Here is a 12,186-nt window from a genome sequence, read left to right on the forward strand (position 1 = left end):
CTTTGAAGTGGGAGAAAGCCTGATATACCTGAGGTTAATTAAGGAAGTTCACTTATGAGAGGACCTTGGCTCAAAAGTCAATATTGCCAAAGCTGAACTTTTTGAGGAAGGGAGGGTGGCGATTGGAAAGGGAGGTGTATTATTAAAACAGCTTCACTTTTATAATTTTAAAAAGCATTCAGTAAGATAGAATTCTGAAGTTTTTTTTTTGTTTTTTCAAACAACTAGTGAAGTAAAGACCTTTCCAGAAATATTTTCAAGTTGAAATTCACATAGTAGGGGTTTAAATATAATTGTCAGCTTATGTCCCTTTGTATTTCATGGTGAATATTCACATCATTTACATTGTAAATCTTGGCAAGAAAAGATTATTATTTTTTTTTTTTTGCTTTATACTAGAGCTCTATTTTCTCTCTTTGTGATATATTTCCTGTTTGTACATCTGCAAGTTCAACTTATTTTGATTATATTCAGATTCTATTTTCTAGTATTTACTGACCACCTATCCCATATTTAGCATTGGTGGTTATATAAAAATGTATAACATCGTTCTGGCCCTTAAAGCATTTATAATCTGGTTGTCAATACAAGATTAACACACATGAAGTAATTAGAGAGTAAGTTAGGTTTGCACTGTCCTGTGAGCTCTCAACATGCATGCCATATACTCCATCCTTCCTCCTGGCTTTTCTGAACATTCAGAAAACACACATCAGCACTTATGTGCAGGAGCCTGGAGGAAGAAAAACGCATGGAAGTAAAAAACAGTTCCAGCTTTCAAGGATGGGGAAACAGGTATTTAGCTAACTATGATGCAATCTGATTAACTGTTACAGTTATAGGCTAAATTAAGTAGTAATAGTATAGACATGCAAGTGACTTTTTTTCTTCCTCTGTGGAATTTAACCAGATGGTTTTGGAGATATTTTTGAAAAATGGATAGTCTTTACCAGGTAGGGAAGGATGAAAAGGACATCCTGGCAGAGGAAATGTTTGAGTGTGCCTGATGCGTTAAGCGTAACTCTGAGCCATCCTGTGTGGCTTGAGGATAGGGTGCTGGAGTGTGGATGCAGAGATGAATAGCAGCTAAGCGACAGTAATTAGCAACTGATGCTGTGAAGCAAAGGCTTCACAGGTGGTGATGGTGGTGAAGAACCTGTCTGTCAAAGCAGGAGATGCAGGAGATATGGGTTCAATCCCCTGGGTCAGACAAACCTTGTTTATGTAGCACAGTGGCTAAGAGCACAGACTCTGGAGCTAGACAAGTTCTATTTGAATTTTGGCTCTGTTGTTCAATCACTAAGTTGTGTCTGATTTTTTGTGACCCCATGGGCTGTAGGCTTCCCTGTCCTTCACTATCTCCTGGAGCTTGCTCAAACTCATGTCCATTGAGTCGGTGATGCTATCCAACCATTTTGTTCTCTTTTATTCCCTTCTTCTCCTGCCTTCAGTCTTTCCCAGCATCAGGGTCTTTTCCAATGAGCTGGCTCTGCATCAAGTGGCCAAATTACTGGAGCTTCAGCTTTAGCATCAGTCCTTCCAATGAATATTCAGGATTGATCTCCTTTTGGATTGACTGGTTGGATCTCCTTGCTGTCCAAGGGACTCTCAAGAGTTTTCTCCAGCACCACAATTCAAAAGCATCAATTCTTCAGCTCTCAGCCTTCTTTATGGTCCAACTCTCACATCTGTTTGTAACTACTGGAAAAATCATAGCTTTGACTAGACAGACCTTTGTTGGCAAAGTGATGTCTCTGCTTTGGGCACACAGTTTACATCTATGTGCCTCAAATTACTCTTTCACTTCAGAGGGAGATAACCGTCTTAACCCATTGCATAGAATTGTGGGGATTATATGAGTTAGTATTTGTAAGTGCTCAATAAATGGTAGGTTTTATGTGTGACAACAATCAGGTTAAAAGCAAAGTTTTGACTTTATACTCAGGACTCCAGGGACTGTATGTCACAGTGTTTGTTTAAAAAATTATTTTGGTTGGTTTATAACTAGCTGGCTCTAATCCTGTTTACCTCAGTGGAGGAATTAAATCAGCCAACATAAATGTGGCAGGAGCAGACTAGCTCCTAGGCAGAGTAGGTGTCAGCGTGTTTGCTATAATATTTGCCTAGGTGCCTCCTCCTCATGCCTGTCTGGGGAAGGTAAAAGTTTGCTTGCCTTTAGGCTGGTCCTCACGTTTTTCAGGCTCACAGGCAGCACACAATAGATACTTAGCTGTTTAGGAAATTGTTTTCAGGGAAGTGACTACATGTATTAATTACAGCACTGCTTTGGGACTGGGCGGGGGGTGTAGACTAAACATGTCAGATGTGAGGTTTGCATCATTCTTTGGGAATTAAAAGCCTTTTTTCTTTACAGAAAAGTCTGTACTGTGTTCTAAAATAGAATCTCCAGTGGATCTGGAAGCCCTGTCTTCTAGCTGGTTGGCACCAGGGCAGTGACTGGAACTTAGGTCTGACCGCTGCCTGGTGCTCCGTGTTGTGCTTGTTGTGCTTGTGTTTTGTTTAGATGCATCAGGCTCTTTGCAGCCCCATAGACTGTAGCCCTGCAGACTCCTCTGTCCATGGAGTTTTCCAGGCAAGGATACTGGAGTGAGTTGCCATTTTCTATTCCAGGGGATCTTCCCAGCTCAGGAATGGAACCTGCGCCTCTTGCCAAATATTGTTTTTGTTCCATAATCAAAGACTGATTTTTGTTTTCCTGTTTTGTCCATCCTACTTATGTTTCACTCAGATTAAACTTGTAACAGTTACCCAACTGAGATTTTTCTTTTTCACCTTCAGGTCTTTTGCTGTGCTGTTCTCTCTTGCTGGAATTTTCTCCCTTAGTTTCCCTGCTTAACTCCTTTGGAAGTTAGGGAAGGTTGTCTTGATCGTTTAGCACTAGAATCGGCTTCCCATCCTACATATTTCTCAGGCCCTCACCTTTGTATTTTCAGCCCCTCACATAGGGCTTGTTACATAGCAATTGATTAGATTGATTTTAATTCATTTTGGATTGAATGAGTGACAGTGAATTAATCTTGGCTCGAGTCATTTCTGATGCCCCAATAATACAGCTTCATGTTAGAGAAAATTATAGAATTTTCAAGTTCAGCAGTTCCCTGGAAATCTTCTAATCAGACTCCTAAGTGAAACCAGATGACATTAGAACCAGAGTTTCAGTGACTCACCTGAGCTCAGTAGTGTGAGAACCAGGACTAGAACCCCCAGCTTCTGATTTCAGATGCAGTGTCTGCCCAGGTCCTAGATCAAGACAAGCTGAGGGAGGCAGTCATGTAATTGCAAGGTTTGTTCTTGTCTTTATTTCAAAATTTGTGATCTTGGTCATTATATATTTTTTGCATTAATTTGATTTTTTAAAATATTGCACTAAATATTGTTTGTTTTCATTACTGAGGTTTTGGACATTCCTTTAAAATATGTGCCCCATATGCGGACCTTTCTGACCTCACCCTAATTCCAACTCTGTTCTTTCCACTTCTGGGCCTTCATTATTGGTGTAAGAATGCAGTTTCACTGTGGAAAGCACAAAAATATCAAAGGAAACACCATTTGACATGGTGGAATGAGCTGCTAATAAACATTTCATGACCTGGCTGATCTGCTTATTAGTAAATGTTACATTCACAGCATAAAAACAAGGCTGAAAGGAAAAAATAAAAGTTGAAACATCCTCTATCTATTGAATGTCTATTTATCTGTCTCAGAGCCAGGGGACAACGTAGAAATTGTCTTCATTTATAAGCTTATGTATGTGGTTGTTTATATATGTCTATATTTCTGAGGTTTCTGAAGATACAAGTTGGAAAAAGAAAATTATTCTACTCATTAACTTGGTGAGTCTTGGCTTATGGCACTGTTGGTCTGTTTTGAAGATTTAAGATTTAGAAGGCTAAAAAATTGGCCGTTTCTGTCCCCAAAATAGGAAAGGAAGGAAAAGAAACATTAATGGAAAGGAGAAAAAGAGAGAAATTTTGAGGGAGATATCTGCTAAGTACCATTTATACTACTTTCAAGTGTAGAAGGGGCTTTACATATATTATTTCAGTAATTTTGACAGCATGCTAAAATAGGTACTCATATATCCATGTGACAGCTAAGCAAACCAAGACTCAGAAAAGTGAGTTAGCATGTCCAAGCTCTTAAGCTAGAGCCGGATTCAAACCCAGATGTGAGCTCATAGATGACACTCATTCCACTTCATCCTGCTTCTCCAGGGCTTGGGGTGACAGGTCCCCTTAACACCTCCTGCCTTCACTGAAGCCTGAGGTTCAGGGCTTTGGCAGTTCATATGGGTTTGCTGGATGGGAAATCAGCAGTCAGCTCCCATCCCTGCTGTTATTTCCTCCTTCTATGGTACATTTATCTTTCCCCATTCATCAATAACAACAGAAAGCAGAGATGCATACACATAGGAAATAAATACCCATCTTTGTGTGAATATCATAAATTTTTACATGACATGAAAGCACACATTTTATTTTACCTCCATTATGTTAGAGAGGGCTTTTTCTTTGGGTATTACAGCAAGTGTTCCAGAAGTGCTCACAGACACAGACTGATGAAAAGGTGATCATAATTACTGGAGCACATCTGTCACGATGAGGGGCAATGTATTGTACAGCTGACGGTCAAGGGTTTCTGGGGTGCTTTTCTAATCGATGTTTCTGATGAGTAGCATGGAGCAGTGACCCTCACCCCCAACATTTTAAATTCAATGAAATCCCCAATCAAGTGGAATCTGATATAATTAACAAGAAATAAAATCTGGTTGAGAGTAATGCTGTTCCGTGTGGAGCTCTATGAGCAGAGCATGTTTTATCATTATTCGCATCTCCTTGTCTGTACTAGCTATCGCTTCCAGGAAAACTCACACACTCAAATGCTCTAATAATCTGCCCACAGCCTTCTCTCCCAGGGGTCACAGGAACTGAAAAAAAAAAAAGTAAGACCTTTTCATTCACACTTGTTTTAACTGGAAAAGAACATTATCTCTCTGGTTTTTTTCCCTCACTGTAAATGTAAGGCAGTATCTCTACGTTTGAGAGAATCTTCTGGGTTTAGTGTTTTATGTGGGCTGACTCCTAGCATGTGACACAATTCATGGCCAGGTTGTTTTGGAACAATTAGAGTATTTTAGGAATCAAAAAACTAAACCAATTATATGTGTACTGCAATGTTATACAAAATGTAAATATAATGAAATGCATGGTGTAGAAAGTAAAAACCAGTCATATTTATGCCCCAACCTCTTCCCCAGAAAACCACCATCAGTTATTTACTGTGTGTTCCTCCATTTTTGGTCCAATAACATTTGTATATGTTACTGTTTAAAAAAAAAAAAAGGTGGAGTTATACTTTACATATTCTTTTATATTTACTTTTAGTTACAATTTCAAATGAAAGCATTTTCTTTAGATTAATAAGCATTTGGTAAATATTACTGTTGTATGACTAGGATAAATGCTGCTTTTCATCCTAAAATAGAGCTCAGCTGACCTATCCTATGGTCAGTTGGCCACCTGTGTGTGCTAAGTCACTTCAGTTGTGTCTGACTCTTTACAACCCTGTGGACTGTAGCCCACCAGGCTTCTCTGTCCCTGGGATTCTTCAGGCAAGAAAACTGGATTGATGCCCTCCTCTGGAGGGCATGCCCTCCTCCGGGGGATCTTTCCTGACACAGGGATCAAATCCATGTCTCTTATGTGTCCTGCATTGGCAGGTGGAGTCTTTACCACTAGAGTACCACCTGGGAAACCTGTCCTCATGTGTAATTTTTAGATACAGTCAATGAGCAAATATTGTCTGAGGTCCTTCTGGGAGCCACCAAATATACCATGTGCTTTTCTGGAGCTGATCGTCTATCTAGCAAGAGATAAGATAATGAAGGGACTTCATTTGAACTTAATGAATGGCAGCAGCTATAAACTCTCCTTGATTCATAGAATTGCTGGAAGAGATAGTCTACTTCAACTGTTTTCAATTTTTCCAGTTGAGAATACTGAGGTCCATTGAAGTTAAGGGACTCGTCCAAGGTCCCACAGCTGATGACTGGAGAGGCTGGGATGACAGGCTGGTTTGTAGCCTATTGAGCCAGTGCTTAATAGCTGACATCAGTTGTTCAGTAGCTTAGTCATGTCTGACTCTTTGCAACCCCATGGACTGTAGCACACAAGTCTTCTCTGTCCTTCACCATCTCCTGGCGCTGGCTCAAACTCATGTCCATTGAGTCGGAGATGCCATCCAACCATTTCATCCTCTGTCATCCCCTTATCCTCCTGCCTTTAATCTTTCCCAGCATCACATTTTTTTCTAATCAGTTGGCTCTTCGCATCAGGTCGCCAAAGTGCCATCAGACGTGACTGCAAAACAACCCTCACATCTGGAAAAGGGAATGCAGGAACTCACTTCACAAACTCTAGCTTGACCAGTGAATCTCTAGTAAATTGAAACTCATGCTTTATGTAAATATTGTCACCCTCAAGCTGCTGCAGATACTGCTTCCCCATCCTCACATCCTGCCTGCCTGTCTAACCCCTGCCTAAGCTCCATCTTTTCCTCTTCCACAGCCTGATCGTCTCCCATTTTAGTAACACTTTGAAGTTTGGCAGCAATCTGACCGTGTTGAGATGGTGCCCACATTACCTAAAGAGAGTGTTCTTCTATACACATTTTAGCAGAGGTTTAACTTTTAGTTTTGCTCCTTGCCTTCTTAAACTTTAAGGAATGAGTTCCAAAATAAGTGCATTTTACCTGCCAACTTTAATCAAGGTATGAATTCTTCCTTTTATTAACTGATGATTTTTCTCCCTGATAGGGGCATGAATTCTCTAGTTATCCTTCACTGCTGTGGCGGCAGGGTCCACATGGTGGGTTAACAGCTTGGACTATGAAGTCAGAGGGACCTGGGTGTTAGTCCCAGCTCTGCCATTCACCAAAGTTGTGATGTCAGGCCAATCCCTTTGTCTCTCTAAATCTCAGCTCTCTCATCTGTGAGATGGAAATAATAAAAGTATGCCCTCAAAGAGATTTTGTAAAGAATAAATAAATAGCTTGCTTGAACATACAGTTTAGAACATAATAAGGACTAAGGAAATTGCAGCTACTATTTTTCATTATTTATGATATACAAGATGTGTAACTGACATAGCCTTCAGAACCACTTAGAAATAAAGCTTTATTGGGTTGTCACATAACATTTTAATCTTTTTTTTTTAAAGTAAGACTTAAGAATCTGAAAATCTGACTCATTATGTGAGTAATTCCCTGACATTGTCAAGTCTTTGTCAGAATATTACCTTTCGTGGAATTCTAAAGAGTAGCAAAAGGTGGGAAAGTGGAGGGATTTGGTCCATACACTGAAGTATCAGCCCTCTTTGCATTATTCTACTTTCATGGAAATGCTTGAGGACTGATGAAAATGTATGCCTTTCCCAAACATGAAGACTACATTATTTATCATTCTTGGTTAACTGCATGTTTTAAGTCTCACTTTCCTTAGTTGTTCTGGTAGATTATCTAGATGTAGACACGTTTGAATGCTGCAAGACTCATAGAACCTGAGGTGTGCATGGCAAGAATCTAGTCCCTCCCTCAGTGCTTGGGTCTCCCATTTCACATCATATGATGAGAAGCTGTCCAGCCTTTGCTTTTCAGCACCAGGGCTCCATTCCTTTCCCATGCTGGTGACCATAATGGATGTACTCAGGATAGAAGCTGATCGGATCTGAGCTGTGGTTGGCCAGGATCCTGAGAGCTGATGCAGAGAATGTGACCTTAAGGTGCATCAAACACCCAAACATACTTTCATCTCAGGATCTTTGCACTTGCTCCCTTAGCTCAGTCTGGAATGCCTGCATGCAGGGTTTCTCTCTACTTCATCCACCTGCTCATATGTCATCAAATAAGCCTTTCCTAGTCAATTTGTCTAGAATATCCAGCCCATTCATCTCTAACTCTTTGTTCTGCTTTATATTTCTCTGATAGTATTGATCACTACCTTGCTTTTTGTACGTGTTTACTTATTTATCTGCATTGCTTCCCTGGTGGCTTAGAGGGTAAAACATCTGCATGCAATGTGGGAGACCCGGGTTCAATCCCTGAGTTGGGACGATCCCCTGGAGAAGAAAATGGCAACCCACTCCAGTACTTTTACCTGGAAAATCCCGTGGACGGAAGAGCCTGGGAGGCTGCAGTCCATGGGGTCCCAAAGAGTCGGACATGACTGAGCTGTCTCATACTAGAATGTGAGTGCCACAAGATGAGGGATTCTCTATGTTTTGTCTATTTTTATATCTCCAGGAGTGCCTGTGACACACTATAAGTTTAATTGAAATTTATTGAATAAATGAATTAAAATATAAAGAATAATTAGCATCTTGAGAGTGGATCTAAGAAACCAGTAGAAATCACCCATTCCAAAAGGCAGGAGAGTGATAAAAACATCTAAAAATGTGAGATGGTCCCAGAAACCCACACCTGGGCAAATCTGGGAATATTGGTGCAAAGTGAGGCCCAAGTCTGGGAGTGGTCACAGAGGATTGCTCTGAATAATATGAAGGCGTCACAGTTTCTACCACTGACTTTCAGATATGGGGAGCACATGCCAGTGAGATCACTTCTGCAGGAAAGATATCATTTCACTGCAGACAACTTGAAACATTAAACGGATTGAGCCAAATTCTGCCTCCCTTTAGCTGCATGGGGCCAGATGGCCAGGCTAAGGGGTAGAGCTCATGTGGAAGAAGATGAAATTAAATGATGCCCAAGAAATCCAGCTTTATTTTACATAGAAGGTCATTTGTGTAATGCTCCAACAAAATGAGCAAGCTGGACCACACATTGTATACTTATCAGGAAAATGAGTTTGGAAAACTGCAAACATTTAGCATGTGCACCTTCTTACCTCTATATGTGACCCATTGAACAAATGTACATTTGTGTAGGAAGTCTTGTTATCTTGGGATCTTTAAATGTGAAGTTACTTCTGACTAGTGGATTTGGTTCTGGGTACAGTGCTGACAAGTGTTCTCTCTGGTTTGTTTCATTTGTGTGGTCTGGGGTACAGAAGCCAGAGGCAGCTCCATGAAGGACAGGATTGCCCCCAATTTGTCTTGGAGTTCACCTGAAGAAGCTGTAAATGGTGTGACAGCCTTGCCTGAACACTCTAACCCAGGTCTTGATCTCGGTGGATTTCCTTAGAGAACCATTGTAGGATTTTTTTTTTTTTAATAATTCTTTTGCTTTGAGCAGAAGTTTTCACTCACGTGAATATCAACTATATAGAATAAACTTACCAAAACTAATAGAAAGGAAATGTAGCATCCTTGGAAAGTTTAACTCTGTAAAAAAGAATGGGCTGCAGTCACTCTTACATCATGTTATTCTGTATGAGTCATCAGCACAAGTCAGTCTTGAGGCCAGTGATAAAAACCTAAAGTCTATACCTTTATACATGGAGAAAATAGAATTTATAGGAAAAAAAAAAAACTAAAAGAGGAGAAATCTAAATATTCAGAACTGGGTGAACTGACTGCCTAGTGTTACAAGAAGGATGGAGTTACTGGAGAATAAATCAGAATTTATCACCTCACTGGTACCTTTTCTAACAGGGCATCTGGCAGAGAAAATTTTCCAGTTTTTCACCAAGAGGGGATCTTTCCCCTCAGATTTTGCCTTTGCAATAAATCTCTGTTCCTCTGCCTTTTCCTTGAATTCAAGACACTTTGTTGTTAGTGGATCCAAGAGGACAATTCATGAGACCAGGGCTTATATTTCCTATCGTTTTCCCACAAAGCATTTTGGGCCACCCCAATTACTTTCTGTCTAGGCATTTTTTCTGGCCTATCACATCCTTCAATAACAACAACAAAAAATATCTACTCACCAAGTTTTTCTGAGTGCCAAAGAATTGATGCTTTCGAGCTGTGGTACTGGAGAAGATTCTTGAGAGTCCCTTGGACAGCAAGGAGATTAAACCAGTCAATCCTAAACGAAATCAACTCTGAATATTCATTGGAAGAACTGATGAAGTTCCAATACTTTGACCACCTGGTGTGAAGAGTTGACTCATTTGAAAAGACCCTGATGCTGGGAAACATTGAGGGCAGGAGAAGAAGGGGATGACAGAGGATGAGATGGTTGGATGGCATCATTGACTCAGTGGACATGAGTTTGAACAAACTCCAGGTGATAGTGAAGGACAGGGAAGCCTGGTGTGCTGTAGTTCATGAGGTCACAGAGTCGGACATGACTTAGCGACTAAACAATAAAAGTTTCCCTTATTTTTGTTTCCCTGATGTTAGACCCACTCTGTGTGTGTGTTTGTGCTAAGTCACTTCAGTTGTGTCTGACTCTTTATGACCCTATGGACTGTATAGCCCGCCAGGCTCCTCTGTCCATGGAATTCTCCAAAAAATGATGGTAAGTTACCTTTAAGGTAGATTCAACTTTCAAGTAAACTTGTTTCTGAACATCCAGAACCACAGGAGGAAATGAGAACTTTTCTTTTCCTTTGAAAGAATTCTATCTTGGAACTTCCCTGGTGGTCCAGTGGCTAAGCCTCTGCACTCCTGGGTGCAGGGAACCTGGGTTTGATCTCTGGTCAGGGAATTAGATCCCACATGCCACAACGAAGACCCAGGCAGCCAAAATGAATTAATGAATGAATGATTTCTTGATTTGAGTTTAGGAAATGGTTGTAACTTCAGTGATTAAACTTTTGACCAAAAACAGTTTTATAAAATTATAATTTCCCAGGTAATATTTTATAAAGCAGAGTGATTTAAATATTGTTAAAATGAGAGTTAAAAAGAATAATCATTCCGTTATTTTAGATGAGACATGAACTTCACTGTAACAGTTCTTCTGCATGGACTTCACCCGGGATGCTTTCTCCTCTGACAGTTTATCAGGCTGTGACTCCTCTTCTCCAGAGCTACCTTTCCGTCTCAGTTGTCTTGTCTACCATCTTTCCCATCAGAGACAGCCCTTGCTGCTGTCTTGACTGCATGACTCCCACTCCCTTCCCCATTCAGCTTCGCAGCCCATCCCACCCTCAGCGCCTGAGAGGCAAGGTAAAGATCATTTGGAAATGGTGGAATGTGGCAGAAAGTATGAGATTTCAATCAAAAGGTCTGAGTTTTTAGCCTTGACTACATGACTTCACTTGCATTGTAACCTGCGTTTTCTTAATCTCTCTAGATTTAATTACTTTAAATAAGGACAAACATGACTCATAAAGAATTGTTTCGGGATAATTTATGAGAAGGTAAACTCAAAAATTTTGTAAAAAGTGTTCATTTATGAATACATTATTTCTAATTCAGCTCCATCAGCCATGATTTTATTGGTAATGATGGGAAATGAAGTAACTCTTTCCAGGATGCAGGGCTCAATTTTTCCTATTCATTTGACAATTGAAAATCAAAGCAGGTAGTATGAATCAGATGAAAGTACATGTGCCGGCTGAGGATATAAATCGTCCTAAGATCAGATGTGTTTCTCTTTGGTATGACTCAGAAGTGTTTTATGGTAAACAGAGTACACATTTGGTATTCATACAGAGAATCACTTCACCTAGTTTAGCCCCAAATTGCTTCCCTAAAACTATTAAGCTTTATGTTTACTATGTCCCCATTTTAAAATGCAGTGTGTCTGAGATTATCCAGAGGAGTTGAAAAGGTTCTTATCCTTAATTTTAAAAAAGTAGGTGGCTAGAGGGAGGGGCTACTTGCAGAAAAGAAAAATGGAGAGGATAAGGGAAGAGTGAGTCTGAGGTGATCCAGAAGAAATTGGCTATTTCACATGAACCTAAGATGTGAAGCAGAAGCTTTGCTAGATAAGGCTGTATGATTTGAAAGAATCAGGTTCAATAACAAAGTAAGGGTCATGTGGCGTTCACCGTTATAGAGCTGGAGAAACCAAAATCGTTTTGATGAAAATCACCAGGAAAATTCAGTTGGGTGAATAGGTAAGACCTGGACAGGCTGACAGAGTTTTTGATGGCTGACAACAGCTGAAACTTAATACATTCCTTTTCTTTCGTAAGTAGACATGTTTGAGAACACAGTACGTATTTGATGAATGGGTGAATGAATAGAAGAGTAAGTGAATAAGTGAACCAAAAGAGTTGTGAGTGAATGGGATTACCCTGAGCTGAGAGCTGGA

The sequence above is a fragment of the Budorcas taxicolor genome, chromosome 8, assembly GCF_023091745.1.
Source record: "Budorcas taxicolor isolate Tak-1 chromosome 8, Takin1.1, whole genome shotgun sequence".
Lineage (NCBI taxonomy): Eukaryota > Metazoa > Chordata > Mammalia > Artiodactyla > Bovidae > Budorcas > Budorcas taxicolor.